Below are 15,072 nucleotides of genomic sequence, written 5' to 3'. Positions count from 1 at the left end.
AGTTCAAAAAGTTATTGAGGAGAAGAATGCTTTAAAAAGCAGAATTGGCCAGATGGTAAAGGAGATAAGAAAGCTCTCTGAGGAAAACAAATCCTTCAGACAAAGAATAGAACTCATGGAAATTGCTGATTTTACAAGAAATCAGGACTCAATACTTCAAAACCAAAAGAATGACACATTTTCTCCTAATGTGAAACATCTCATTATAAAAACAACTGATATGGAAAACAGATTTAGGAAAGATAATTTAAAAATTATTGGAATACCTGAAAGTCATGACCAGGAAAAGAGCTTTGACATCATTTTCAAAGAATTACTACAGGAAAATTGCCCTGTTATCCTAGAAGCAGAGGGCAAAATAGAAATGGAGAGAATCCACCAATCTCCCCCAGAAAGAGATCCAAAAAAAACAACCCCTAGGAATATTATAGCCAAGTTCCAGAACTCCCAAGTCAAAGAGAAAATATTACAAGCAGCCAGAAGGACACAATTCAAATATTGTGGAGCTACAGTCAGGATTACACAGGACTTAGCAGCAACTACATTAAAAGCTCATAGGGCTTGGAATATAATATTCTGGAAGGCAAAAGAGCTTAGAATGCAACCAAGAGTCAACTACCCAGAAAAACTGAAGATCCTCTTCCAGGGAAAAAGATGGACTTTCAATGAACCAGGGGAATTTTAAATGTTCCCTGTTGGAATGGCCAGAGCTAAACAGAAGGTTTGATCTTCAAATACAGGACTCAGGTGAAGCATAGAGAGTGGAGGAGAAGGGGAAAATATGAGAGACTTAATGATGATGAACTACATGTATTCCTGCATAGAAAAAATGATACTGATAATATTCATATGAACCTTCTCATTTAATAGAGCAGGTAGAAGGACCTTTTACAGATGAAGCTCAGGAGAAAACTGAATTTGAAGATATATTGTGGTATAAAAATGGAGTCAATAGAAAAAAGGGAAATGTAATGGGAGAAAGAAAAAGGAGAGGAAGAATAGGCTAAGATATTTCATATAATAAGATTTTTCTGTATTACAATGAGCTATTGCAATGATATGGAAGGGGGGAAGGGGAGGGGGAATGAGGGAATCTTTGCTCTTGTCAGAGGTGGCTAGGAGAGGAAACAGCATATATACTCAATGGGGTATAGACATCTGTAGTAAGAAGGAGAGAAGGGGGACAGGGGGAAGGGGGGGATGTGAGTGATGGAGGAGAGGATGGACCATGGGGGGAGAGTGGTCAGATATTACATATTTCTTTTTTACTTCTTGCAAGGGACTAGGATTGGATGGCCTGTCCAGGACCATAGGGCTGGGTGGATGCTGGGCCTAAGGGGTGGTATGTGGGCTCGGGGCCTCTTGGCCCCAGGGTCAGGGATCTGTCTGCTGTGCCACTCAGCTACCCTGCAGCAGAGACAGTGAAAGGAGAGAGAGAGAGTATAGTTCATGGTAGTAGAGAAGAAGTATGAATGGAGGGAGTTGTGATCAGCAATGGCAATGGTAGAAACATATGGAAGTAACTTTTGTGATGGACTTATACTAAAGAATATGACTCATGACAGAGCTGGTGGTATTGGAACACAGACTGAAGCACATTTTTTATTATTATTATTTTCTGGGGGGGGTGTTGCAGGGCAAATGGTACTGGGTTGGAGTTGACTGGCTCAGGTCGTGAGCTTCTTAATTGCAAAATTCAGACAAATTTCAAGGAAAACAGACTGTATAGGTAGAACCCAAATGACATCCCTTATGAATATAAAGTAGAGGTGATAAATAAATTTAAGGGCCTAGATTTGATAGGTAAAACGCCTAAAGAACTATCAAAAGAGGTTCACAATATTGTATAGGAGGCAGCAACAAAAAAAACATTGTAAACAAAAAGAAGAGCAAAAAATCAAAATGACTGTCTGATGAGTTTAACATTTTATTTATTTTCCAATTATATACAATAGTAATATGTACCCATCATTTTTTGCAAGGCTGTGAATTCTACAATTTTTCCCCCCTCCTCCCTTCCCCCTCCCCACCAGAAGGCTGTCTGACAGTCTCTACATTATTTCCATGCCATACATTGATGTAAATTGAATGTTATAAGAGTAAACATACCCCACCCCCCCCCGAAGAGGTGAAACCTGAAGAATAGAGAGAAAAAAAATGTACTTTAGTCTGTTTTCTGATTTCAATGGCTCTGGCTCTAGGGTGAGCTGCTTTCCCTATCATAAGTCCACCAGAGAAGTTGCTTCAATATTTTTCCCACAGTTGCTATTACTGGCTGTACCTCCACTCTATTTCTCCCCACTCCCATTTATTCTATTCTCTCTCTCTCTCTCTCTCCTTTCATCCTGGCCCTGTCCAAAAGTATGTTGCATATGAGTACCCTCTCCCTCAATCTTTCCTCTCTTCTATCATCTAGTCCCCCCTTCCCGCCCCCTATTCCCCCTCATCCTGTCCCTGTCCTCCCATCCTCCAGGGAAAAACAGATTTCCTCACCCTATTAAGTATGTATGTCATTTCCTCTCTTAGCCATTTCCAATGAGAATGAAGGCTCACTCATTCCCCCTTGCCTTCCACCCTCCAGTCCATTGAAAAAACTTTTTTTGACACTTATGTGAAATCTCTCAGCTTCTTCATTTCCTTTTCCTTCCTCCCAGTACTTTCCCCTATTGCCCATTGACTACATCCCTTTACCACATCATACCATTATATTCCACTCCTTCCTATGTCCTATCCTCCTATATGGTCCTTCTAACAGCTCTTGTAAATGAGAGAGTTCATATGAGTTATCAATATCTTCTTCCTGTGCAGGAATACAAACAGTTCAACATCATCAAGTTCCTCATACTTAGTTCCTCTCTTCCACTCCCTCTATTGTTCACCAGAATCCTGTACTTGGAGATCAAACTTTCTGTTCAGCTCTGGTCATCTCATTGGGAAAGTTTGAAAGTCCCCTGTTTCATTGAAAATTTATCTTTTTCCCTGAAAGAGGATGTTCAGTTTTGCTAGGTAATTGATTCTCAGTTGTAAACCAAGATCTTTTGCCTTTCAGAATATTATATTCCAATCCCTACAAGCCCTTAATGTAGATGCTGACAGATCCTGTGTAATCCTGACTATGGAGCCTCTGTAGTTGAATTGTCTTTTTTTCCTGGCAGCTTTTAGAATTGTGTCTTTGATTTGGGACTTTTGGAATTTGGCTATAATTTTCCTGGAAGTTTTTCTTTGAGAATCCCTTTCAGGGGGTGACCAGTGAATTCTCTTGATTTCTATTTTACCCTCAGCTTCTAGGATCTCAGGGCAATTTTGCTGTATTATTTCTACAAAAATGAAGTCTAGGCTCTTCTCCTGGGCGTGGCTTTCAGATAGTCCAATAATTTTTAAATTATTTTTTCTGGATCTGTTTTCAAGGTCAGTTGTTTTTCCAATGAGATATTTCACATTTTCTTCTAATTTTTGTCTTTTTTGGAAAAGTTTTATTTCTTCCTGATTTCTTGCAAAGTCATCAGCTTCCTTTAGTTCCATTTTGCATTTGAAGGAGTTATTTTCTTCAGAGAGCTTTTTTAATCTTCTTTTCCAGCTGACCAATTCTGCTTTTTAAGGCATTCTTCTCCTCATTTACCTTTTGTTTTGCTTTTTTCCATTAGGCCTAAACTGGTTTTTAACATATTATTTTCTTCAGTAATTTTTTTGTATCTTTCACCAAGCTTTTGATTTGGTTTTCATGATTTTTCTGCATCGCTCTCATTTCTCCTCCAAATTTTTCCTCCACCTCCCTTAATTGCTTTTCAAAGTCTTTTTTTTGTGCTCATCCAGTCTAAGCCCATTTTCTATTTCTCTTGGAGGTTTTGGATATGGAAGCTTCAATTTTGTCATCATCTGAGTATGTGTCTTGATCTTTCATGGGACTAAAGTAATTCTCTATGGTCAAATTCTTCTTTTTCTGTTGTTTTCTCATTTCCTCAGCCCAAAGCTAATTTACAGCACTTCCAAGGCTTTGGGGCTTTTTTTTGGGGGGGGGACACCCCACTGGGACCTTTATTCCTCCAAGATCTTATGCTCTCTACCCTGTGCTTTGATATGTACATGACTGCAGCACTGCCCTCTGCCCTGGGGCTATAAGGCGGGATCCAGCTATCTTAGTATGGAAGCCCAAACTGCAACCTAGGTCTGAGTGTTGGTAAATAGCAGAGTACTACCCCAAGGAGAGCAGAGAAATCTCTGTAGACTTCCATTATCATTTCTGGGGGTGCTGGCTGCTTTCTCCCAATTCTCCCTACAGGTTCTGTGGCTGGTGCTCCTCACTCCATGCTCCCTCAGGTGCAACAAAGTTCTCTCACCGCCCCTTCAAGCTGTTGCTGGTGATCTCTGGGCTGCACTGGTCTGGGCTTCGCTGGACTGGGCTGTGCCCTGGCTTTTTTTCCAACCCCCAGTCCTGGTGAAGCATACCTTTCCGACGGAACTTCTAAGCTATCTTTTACTGGGAAAATGTATCATTCAGTCTTTCTGTGGGTTCTGCCTCTCTAAATTTTGGCTAGAGCCATCCTTTGGTTTTTTTTTTGCGGGGGGGGGGGGAGTTGGGGGATCTGAGTTCTCAGGGAATGCTACCTTCACCCTGCCATCCTGGCTCCACCCCCTCTCATGAGTTTACAAAAGGCTGAGGAAAAAAAGAAAACAAAAATAAAGGAGAAAGGTAAAGATATACCCAACTGAACGCAGAATGTAAGAGAACAACAGAAAAGATTTTTTTAAATGAGTGATGCAAGAAACAGAAAAAAAAGAAGAGATCTTCAAGAAATTAGAGATATCAAAGAAATGTTTCATGCAAAAATAGGGCAAAATAAAAAGACATGACAAAAAGAACTTAGAAGTTGGAGAAATTAAGAAAAAGGTGGTAAGAATATATAGAACTATACTAGAAAGATCTTTACAGCACCAATAATCACAAAAGTGTGGTTACTGACCTAGAGCATACATCCTGGAGAATGAAGTCAAGTGGGCCTTAGAATTACTGCCAAGAAGGCTAGTGGAGGTGGGGGAATTCTAGCTAAACTATTCAAAATTCTGTGATGCTGTTAAAGCTACACTTAATATTCTAGTAAATTTGAAAAACTTAGCAGTGATCATTGGATTGGAAAAGGTCAGTATATGTCCCAATCCTAAAGAATGTTCAGATTACCAAACAATTGCTCTCATTTCATGTGCCAGTGAAATTATGTTTAAGATTCTTAAAGCTAGACTACTTCAGTAATAGATGAACTGAGAATTACCAGAAATACAGCTACATTTCAAAGAGCTCTCAAATTGCCAAACTGTCAAAGTTAGCTTAACAATTGAGAAAGCTAGGGAGTTCAAGAAAAATCTTCTATTTCTGCTTCATTGACTACATTAAAGCTTTTGACTGTGGATTACAACAAAATTGAGCAAATCTTTAAACAGGTGGAAATAACCAGATCATATTACTTGTCTTCTGAGTAATATTTATGACAAAGCTATATATATTGTCACCATATGTATTTAATTTGTATGTAGAGTGCTGAACCCAAAGAATCAAGATGGAAACCAAGCTATGAATTTTGGGGAGTACATTTTATTACCAATGACTATATGGGGGATACCTCCTCAAAGTACATAGTACCAAGTGTGCAGAGAACAAGGTTTTTATAGTATTTTGAGCAAGGGGTATTGTGAGCAAGCAGGATACAGAAGCAGCGATAGCAGTTAGATATATTTCCTTGTCAAACATATGCAAACATATGGCCTAGTATAGATCTTGCTTTATGTGTTAACATGTTTCTCATGACAGAGAGAGTCACATATTCACGGGCTTCCCACAGGTTCAAAGCAAGTAGAATTTACTATCTTAATGGTTCCAGCTACATCTGCAGGAAGGGGAGGCAGTCTTAGAAGAAAGCAGGAATTTTACAGATACAGCAAGATGATTAGGTTAACAAGGGTGCTTTGTGAATCTCAAACAAATTTATAGTATATCTTGTGACCCACCAGCATCAAGCATTTGAGTACTGTCAGATTATTCTCAGACCCAAAGCACCTAGCCATATTTATATTTTTTATGAGTATCTATTATATTATTAAAGATTTTGAGTTTTACAATTTTTCCCCCAATCTTACTTCCCTCCACCCCTCCACCCCATGGAAAGCAATCTGTCAGGCTTTAATTTGTTTCTATGTTGTACATTGATCCAAATTGAGTGTGATGAGAGAGAAATCATATCCTTAAGGAAGAAACAAAAAGAGATAACAAGATCAGACAATAAGATATCTGTTTTTTTTCCCTAAATTAAAGGGAATAGTCCTTGAACTTTGTTCAAACTCCACAGCTCTTTCCCCAGATACAGATGGTATTCTCCATTGCAGACAGCCCCAAATTGTCCCCTGATTGTTGCACTGATGGAATGAGCAAGTCCTTCAAGGTTGAACATCACTCCCATGTTGCTGTTAGGGTATACAGTATTTTTCTGGTTCTGCTTATCTCACTCAGCATCAGTTCATGCAAATCCCTCCAAGCTTCCCTGAATTCCCCTCCCTCCTGGTTTCTAATAGAACAATAGTATTCTATGACATACATATACCACAGTTTGCTAAGCCATTCCCCAACTGAAGAACATTTACTTGATTTCCAATTCTTTGCCACCACAAACAGGGCTGCTATGAATATTTTTGTACAAGTGATGTTTTTACCCTTTTTCATCATCTCTTCAGGGTATAGACCCAGTAGTGGTATTGCTGGATCAAAGAAAGGGTATGCTCATTTTTGTTGCCCTTTGGGTGTAGTTCCAAATTTCTCTCCAGAAAGGTTGGTTGAGTTCACAGCTCCACCAACAATGTAATAGTGTCCCAGATTTCCCACAACCCTTCCAACAATGATCATTATCCTTTCTGGTCATATTGGCCATTCTGAGAGGTGTGATGTGGTAGCTCAGAGAAGCTTTAATTTGCATTTCTCTAATAATTAATGATTTAGAGCAATTTTTCATATGGTTATGGATTACATTGATCTCCTCATCTGTAAATTGCCTTTGCATATCCTTTGACCATTTGTCAATTGGGGAATGACTTTTTGTTTTAAAAATATGACTCAGTTCTCTGTATATTTTAGAAATGAGTCCTTTGTCAGAACGCTTCATTGTAAAGATTGTTTCCCAATTTACTATATTTCTTTTGATCTTGGTTACAGTGGTTTTACCTGTGCAAAAGCTTTTTAATTTAATGTAATCGAAATCATCTAGTTTGTTTTTGGTGATGTTCTCCATTTCTTCCTTAGTCATAAACTGCTCCCCTTTCCATAGATCTGACAGGTAAACTAGTCCTTGATCTTCTAATTTGCTTATAGTACTGTTTTTTATGTCTAAATCCTGTATGCATTTGGATCTTATTTTGGTAAAGAGTATGAGGTGTTAGTCTAATCTAAGTTTCTTCCATACTAACTTCCAATTTTCCCAGCAGTTTTTATCAAAGAGAGAGTTTTTATCCCAATAGCTGGACTCTTTGGGCTTATCAAGTTGCAGATTACTGTAATCTTCTCCTGCTTTTTGCACCTAGTCTATTCCACTGGTCCACCACTTTATTTCTTGGCCAACCAAACAGTTTTGATGACTGATGCTTTATAATATAATTTTAGATCAGGTAGGGCTAAGCCCCCTTATTTTGCACTTTTTTTTCATTAAATTCTTGGAAATTCTTGACTTTTTATTTCTCCATATGAATTTACTTACAACTTTTTCTAACTCATTAAAGTAATTTTTTGGAATTTTGATTGGTAGGGCACTAAACAGTAGTTTAGTTTTGGTAGAATTGTCATTTTTATTATATTGGCTCTACCAATCCATGAGCAGTTGATATTTGCCCAGTTATTTAAATCTGATTTAATTTGTGAGAAGTATTTTATAATTGTTTTCAAAATGTTTCTGAGTCTGTCTTAGCAAATAGACTCCCAGGGATTTTATATTGTCTGAGATTACTTTGAATGGGATTTCTCTTTCTAGCTCTTCCTGCTGTATCTTGCTAGACACATATAGAAAAGCTGAGGATTTATGAGGGTTTATTTTATATCCTGCAAATTTGCTAAAATAGCTAATTGTTTCCAGTAGTTTTCTGGATGATTTCTTGGGATTCTCTAGGGAGACCATCTTGTCATCTGCAAAGAGTGAGAGTTTTGTCTCTTTCTTCCCAATTCTAATTCCTTCAATTTCTTTTTCTTCTCTAATTGCTGAAGCTAACATTTCTAATACAATATTGAATAGTAGTGGTGATAACAGGCACCCTTGTTTCACCCCTGATCTTATGGGGAATGCCTCTAGCCTCTCCTCATTGAATACAATGCTCGTTGATGGTTTCAGATAGATACTGCTAATTATTCTAAGGAACAGTCCATTTATTCCTACACTCTCTAGTGTTTTTATTAGGAATGGGTGCTGTATTTTGTCAATAGCTTTTTCAACATCTATTGATATGATCATATAATTTCTGATAGGTTTGTTATTGATATAATTGAGCATACTAACAGTTTTCCTAATATTGAACCAACCCTGCCTTCCTGGGATAAATACTACCTGGTCATAATGTATTATACTAGTGATAACTTGTACTTTTGCTAAGATTTTATTTAAGATTTTTGCATCTATATTCATCAGGGAGATAGGTCTATACTTTTCTTTCTCTGTTTTAACTCTTCCTGGTTTAGGTATCAGCACCATATTGGTGTCATAGAAAGAGTTAGGTAGAGTTCTGTTTTCACCTATTGTTCCAGAGAGTTTACATAGAATTGGAATCAGCTTTTCCTTAAATGTTTGATAGAACTCACTTGTGAATCCATCTGACCCTGGAGATTTTTTTCTTAGGGAGTTCAATAATGGCTTGTTGAATTTTTTTTCTGATAGGGTCATTTAGATATTTAATTTCCTTTTCATTTAACCTGGGCAACTTATATTTTTGTAAATATTCATTCATTTCACTGAGATTATCAAATTTATTGGCTTAGAGTTGAACAAAATAATCCCAAATTATGACTTTAACTTCCTACTCATTCATGGTGAGTTCACCTTTTTCATTTATGATACTAGCAATTTGGCTTTTTTCTTCTTTTTTTTAAATCAAATTGACCAGAAGTTTTATCAATTTTATTGTTTTTTTACAGAAAACCAACTTTTGGTTTTATTTATTAATTCAATAGTTTTTTTGCCCTTGATTTTATTAATTTCTCCTTTAATTTTTAGAATTTCTAATTTGGTATTTAATTGGGGTTTTTTAATTTGTTCTTTCTCTAATTTTTTTAGTTGCATATTTAGTTCATTGATTTCCTCTTTCTCTAATTTATTCATGTAAGCATTTAAAGATATAATATATCCTCTGACAGCCGTTTTGAGTGAATCCTATAGGTTTTGGTATGTTGTTTCATTATTGTCATTATCTAGGATAAAATGATTAATTCTTTCTATAATTAGTTTTTTGGTCCACTCATTCTTTAAAATGAGGTTATTCAGTTTCCAATTGGTTCTGGGTCTATGTCTCCTTGGCCCAATATTGCATATGACTTTTATTGCATTGTGATCTGAGAAAGATGTATTCACTATTTCTGCCTTTCTGCAGTTGATCATTAGGTTCTTATGTTCTGGTACATTGTCAATTTTTGTATAAGTGCCATGTACTGCAGAGAAAAAGGTGTATTCCTTTCTATCCCCATTCAGTTTCCTCCATAAGTCTACCATATCTAGTTTTTCTAACAATCTATTCACTTCCTTAACTTCTTTCTTGTTTATTTTATGATTTGATTTATCTACAATTGAGAGCGGGAGGTTGAGATCTCCCACTAGTTGAGTTTTGCTGTCTATGTCTTCTTGTAGTTCTTTCAGCTTCTCCTCTAAGAATTTGGATGCTATTGTCTATGGTACCTTTTAGGAGGATAAAGTTTCCTTCCTTATCTCTTTTAACGCTATCTTTTTTTTGCAACCGCTTTATCTGTGATAAGGATTGCTACCCTTGCTTTTTTCACTTGAGCTGAAGTGAAATATATTTTTCTCTAACCTTTTACCTTTACTCTATATGTATCTCTCTGCTTCAAATGAGTTTCTTGTAAGCAGCATATTGTAGGATTCTGGTTTTTAATCCACTCTGCTATTTGCTTATGTTTTAAGAGAGAGTTCATTCCATTCACATTCAAAGTTATGATTACTAATTCTTTATTGCCCTCCATGCTATCTTCCCTCTGTTTGTATTTTCCCCCTTCCCCCCTTTATCTGTATTCCCCAGTATTTTGTTTATGAATACCACCCCCTTCAGTGTGTTTACCCTCCTATATCCAGGCCCTCCCCTTTCTTTCCCCTTCCCCTTTTTCCCTTTTCACTTCCCTTCCTTTTGTTAGTTCCCTTTTTTCTCTCACCCTCCCTTTCTCCATCCCCCTCCCTTTTCCCCTTTTAGTATTTGAAAGGTTACATGTTTTTTAAGTTAACTGAGTATGTGTGTAAGTTGACTTTAAGCCAAGTCTGCTAAGAAGATTCAGGTGTTTCTCATCTCCTCCCTTCTTCCCCTCTATTACCATAGGCATTTTGTACTTCTTAGTGTAATGAGATTTACCCCATTCAATCCCCTCCTTCCTCCCATCTCCTTCCTGTCCCCCTTTTTTAAGGTGGTAGTGTTTTTTAAATCATTCTATCTAAGTCATAGAAAATTCTGAGTATCCAGCACTTCTAACTAAGTACATTCTATCTAATAGAATTAAAATTCCTGAGAGTTATTAGAGTCTTTTTCCCAAGTGAGGTTATAGCCAGTTTCATCCTATTGGATAGCAGTCTCATGGATAGGTCATGAATGTCTATCACTTCTGGCTTGGTATAGTCTCTCTGTTAGAGTTACAATTCTCAAGAGTTATGAGAATCTTTTCCCCCATGCTGGGATATAGCCATTTTCAACTTATTGGATAGCAAGGTTTTCTTCCTCTTTACCACCACCCCCCATTTTTATTCACCTTTTCATGTGTCTCTTGAACCTGCTGTTTGATGTCCAAACTTTCTATTTAGCTCTGATCTTTTTATCAGAAATTTTTGGAATTCTTCCATTTTGTCTGAAAGAGAAGGCTGAGCTTTGCAGGACAATGGATTCTTGGCTGCATTCCAAGCTCCCTTGTTCTTCGGAATATCTCCTTCCAGGTCCTTCACTTCCTTAATGTTGATGCTTCCAGGTCCTGTGTAATCCTTACTGTGGCTCCTTGGTATTTAAATTGTTTCCTTCTGGCTGCTTGCAGGATTTTCTCTTTTATCTGACAGTTCTGGGATTTGGCTACAATATTCCTTGGTGTTTTCATTTTAGGATCTCTTTCTGGAGGGGATTGATGTATTCTTTCAATAACTACTTTGACCTCTGGTTCCACAATGTGAGGGTAATTTTTCATCACTAGATTCTATAATATCAAATCCAGGCTTTTTTTTCTCTCTTCAATGTTTTCAGGAAGTCCAATAATTCTCAGGTTGCCCCTCCTCAATCTATTCTTGAAGTCAGTGGTTTTGCTGATGAGGTATTTTACATTTTCTTCTATTTTTTGATTTTGTTTAACAGGCTCTTGCTGTCTCATGGTGTCATTAGTTTCCACAGACTCCATTCTTTTTTTTAGAGAGGAGTTTTCTTCATTTACCTTTTGTGACTCCTTTTTCACTTGGTCAATTCTACTTTTGAAAGAACTTTTGACCAATTTAGGTTTTGAGAGAATTATTTTCTTTTTGTATTTGCCCAGTTGAATATCTGAGAGATTTAGTCTCATTTTGTATTTGTCCAATTGTATTTTCCAATGATTTGTTTTCTTGTTGCAAGGTGTTAATCTTCTCTTGCGTTTCTTTTTCCAAATTTTTCAATTGATTTTTAAACTCCCTCCTTATTTCTTCAAGGAAGTCTTTCTGTACTGGAGACCAGATCATATTCTCTTCAGAGGTTCTAGGTCTCTGAATTAGGGTCTTTTCCTTCCAAGAATTTTTTTTTTTATGGATCCACCTTTCCATTGACCTTTCTTCATTTTGCTAAGACCTTGAGTTGGGGAGGGGCTGGTTCACAGGGGTTTGGTGTTGGGATCCCTAGAGGCTTTACTCACTGAGCGCAATTTCTCTGGCTGGCCAGTAGGAGGTGCTGGTTGCTTTCCCTGGATTGTCTGTGACCTTGATTGAGGCCTTCTCCCTTGGCCTGGTGGGAGTGATTGAAGCTGTTAAATCCTTTTGACTTCAGTCAGTGGTGGGCTCTAGTCTGGGTTGAGGTCATTCCTCTCCTTATTGTCAGCTGGGCTGGTTCTTCTGCTCACACACCTGTACCTGGGACAGAAGTAGTCTGTAATTGTGTTTGTTCTGGGAAGAGGCCTCAGCCCAATGGAGGCATGGATTCAGAGTTCCTCAGACCTGAGGAGTCCAGGGATAGTGTCAGCAGGTCTCCTGCACCAGAACTCTCCCCCCAGCTCTGTCGGCAAGCTCCAGAGGGTCAGCACCAACACCACTGCCTCTGCTCCCTAGTAGACCCAAGCCCCTGTGGTCTAGCCCCACTGCTGATCAAGCAGGTCCTGGACTCCGGCTTCAATCCAGCCACTTATCAGGCTGATCTGCAGCTGATCTGCCCTCTGCGCCTAGACTCACCCATGGCTGTGGAAGACAAATCCTGAGGTAGATGTTCTTTCTCCTGGCTTTTCTTTCTGGGTTTTGTGGATAGGATTTCTGTTAAGAAGTTTGTCTCTTGGTGGAGCTGTGAACTCATCCAACCCTTCTGGAGAGCTATTTGGAACTATGCCCAAAGGGCAACAAAAATGTGCATACCCTTTGACCCAGCAATACCACTACTAGGTCTATACCCTGAAGAGATGAGGGAAAAGGGTAAAAACATTACTTGTACAAAAATATTTATAGCAGCCCTGTTTGTGGTGGCAAAGAATTGGAAATCAAGTAAATGTCCTTCAGTTGGAGAATGGCTTAGCAAACTGTTGTATATGTATGTCATAGAACACTATTGTTCTATTAGAAAACAGGAGGGATGGGGATTCAAGGAAGCCTGGAGGGATTTGCATGAACTGATGCTGAGTGAGATGAGCATAACCAGAAAAACACTGTACACCCTAACAGCAACATGGGAGTGATGTTCAACCTTGAAGGACTCATTCCTTCAGTGCAACAATCGGGAACAATATTGGGCTGTCTGCAAAGGAGAGTGCCATCTGTATCCAGATAAGGAGTTGTGGAGTTTAAACAAAGTGCAAGGACTATTCCATTTAATTTAGAAAAAAACAGATATCTTACTGTCTGATCTTGTTACCTCTTAGACTTCTCTTCTTTAAGGATATGATTTCTCTCTCATCACACCCAATTTGGATCAAGGTACAACATGGAAACAAAGTAAAGACTGACAGAATGCTTTCTGGGGTGTGGGGAGGGAAGCAAGATTGGGGGGGGAAAATTGTAAAACTCAATATCTTTAATAAAAATATTTTTTTTAAAAAAAGAAGTTTGTCTCATATCATAGATGGGGAAAGATCAGGAGACTTTAGAACTGTGCCTGTCTTCTCTCCACCATCTTGGCCAGAAGTCCATATTTATATTTCTGAAAAGTTTCTCATGGCCCAGAAAAGTATCAAGGACCCCTTTTACACAGTGATTATACAAATATTAATGTTGTAGTTCATTTCCCTCTTTTCTTCAGAATAACTCAAACCCTTGAGTTATCATCTTCATAACCTGGATAAGCATGAACTATAAGCATCTTTACAAAGGATCCAGGTATCATCAATACATCTCAATTCGCCTATCTCTTTAAGTTGTACAGTCCAGCTAAATCAGAGATGGGACTCCCCTTAGATAGGGTATAAACATACCACCCAATAGTCTCCCTCCTTTTCTTTCAATGGAGAACATCTGCACCCTGCCTCTCCTCCTTTGAAAAGGCCTAAGTAGAAGTGTCAAACCTACAGAATCAAGTAGAGGTTACAAAAACAGATCCCCTGACTACATAATGTATACATAGGTGAGAAATGGCAGAGATGAACTTTTCCAGTGTCTCTCTTCTCTTTTCTCTTCTCTTGTCTTCTCTTCTCTTCTCTTGTCTTCTCTTCTCTCCTCTTCTCTTCTCTTCTCTTCTCTTCTCTTGTCTTCTCTTCTCTTCTCTTCTCTTCTCTTCTCTTCTCTTCTCTTCTCTTCTCTTCTCTTCTCTTCTCTTCTCTTCTCTTCTCTCCTAGAGATATCAGCTGTCCTTCTGCATCTTCTGAATCCATTCCAAAAAAGTCCTCTCCAGCTCAGGTGACTAGTTGAGACTTTGTCTTCTGGTAAAGAATATGCTTAACATTTTACTCAGTTTAAAACACATGTTTTCATCACAAGATAATGAGATTTTGAAGTTTATTACAATTTACATTTTGCCTTATTGCCATATTGATGCACATACTTCACGTTAATATAATAAACTTTCATTAGTGTTTTATTATATGAGGAAACTCCCAATGAGAATTATCATACTGACTTAAGCTTGTAACATATACATTCAACAATCATCTTAGTTCAGAGTACCCAGCATATAGTTTAAAAATAAACCAATCTTAGCCTTTGCTCTTATTACAATAATGGCTCAAAAATCCTTAACCAAAATGAAATTTTTGAAAAAAAAAATCCCAAATATACCATTGCTTTTCCTTTTCCTGATATACTTATCTGACTCATATTTCTTTCCTTAAACTAGGCCTTAAAAACTGTAATTATCCTAAGAATTTCCCATTCTTCTTATTACCTAAATAACCCTTCTAAAAATTAAAGAAACTTAATTCCTATCTTAACATAAAGCTAATAGCAGGTGCCAGAGCCACACACCTAACACACCTAACCTATCTCTAGCTATTAGATCCAATTCAGCTAAAACTTCTTTTTCTGGTTTGCTTAGTAGCCATAAAGATCCAAGACATCAAAGGAAAATTCCCTTATAGATAGAAGTTTTGAATATCACTGTCCAGGTAGAGGTCATGTGAGCAGTCAAATGTCTTAGGCCAGATTTATTCTTCCAGGTGAGACATTATCCAAATGTTACTTTGGGGAAATCAAGTCAAAAGGG

Source organism: Macrotis lagotis, chromosome 1 (assembly GCF_037893015.1).
Source record: "Macrotis lagotis isolate mMagLag1 chromosome 1, bilby.v1.9.chrom.fasta, whole genome shotgun sequence".
In the NCBI taxonomy this organism is placed as follows: Eukaryota; Metazoa; Chordata; class Mammalia; order Peramelemorphia; family Peramelidae; genus Macrotis; species Macrotis lagotis.
Note: the sequence above shows the minus strand (reverse complement) of the source record.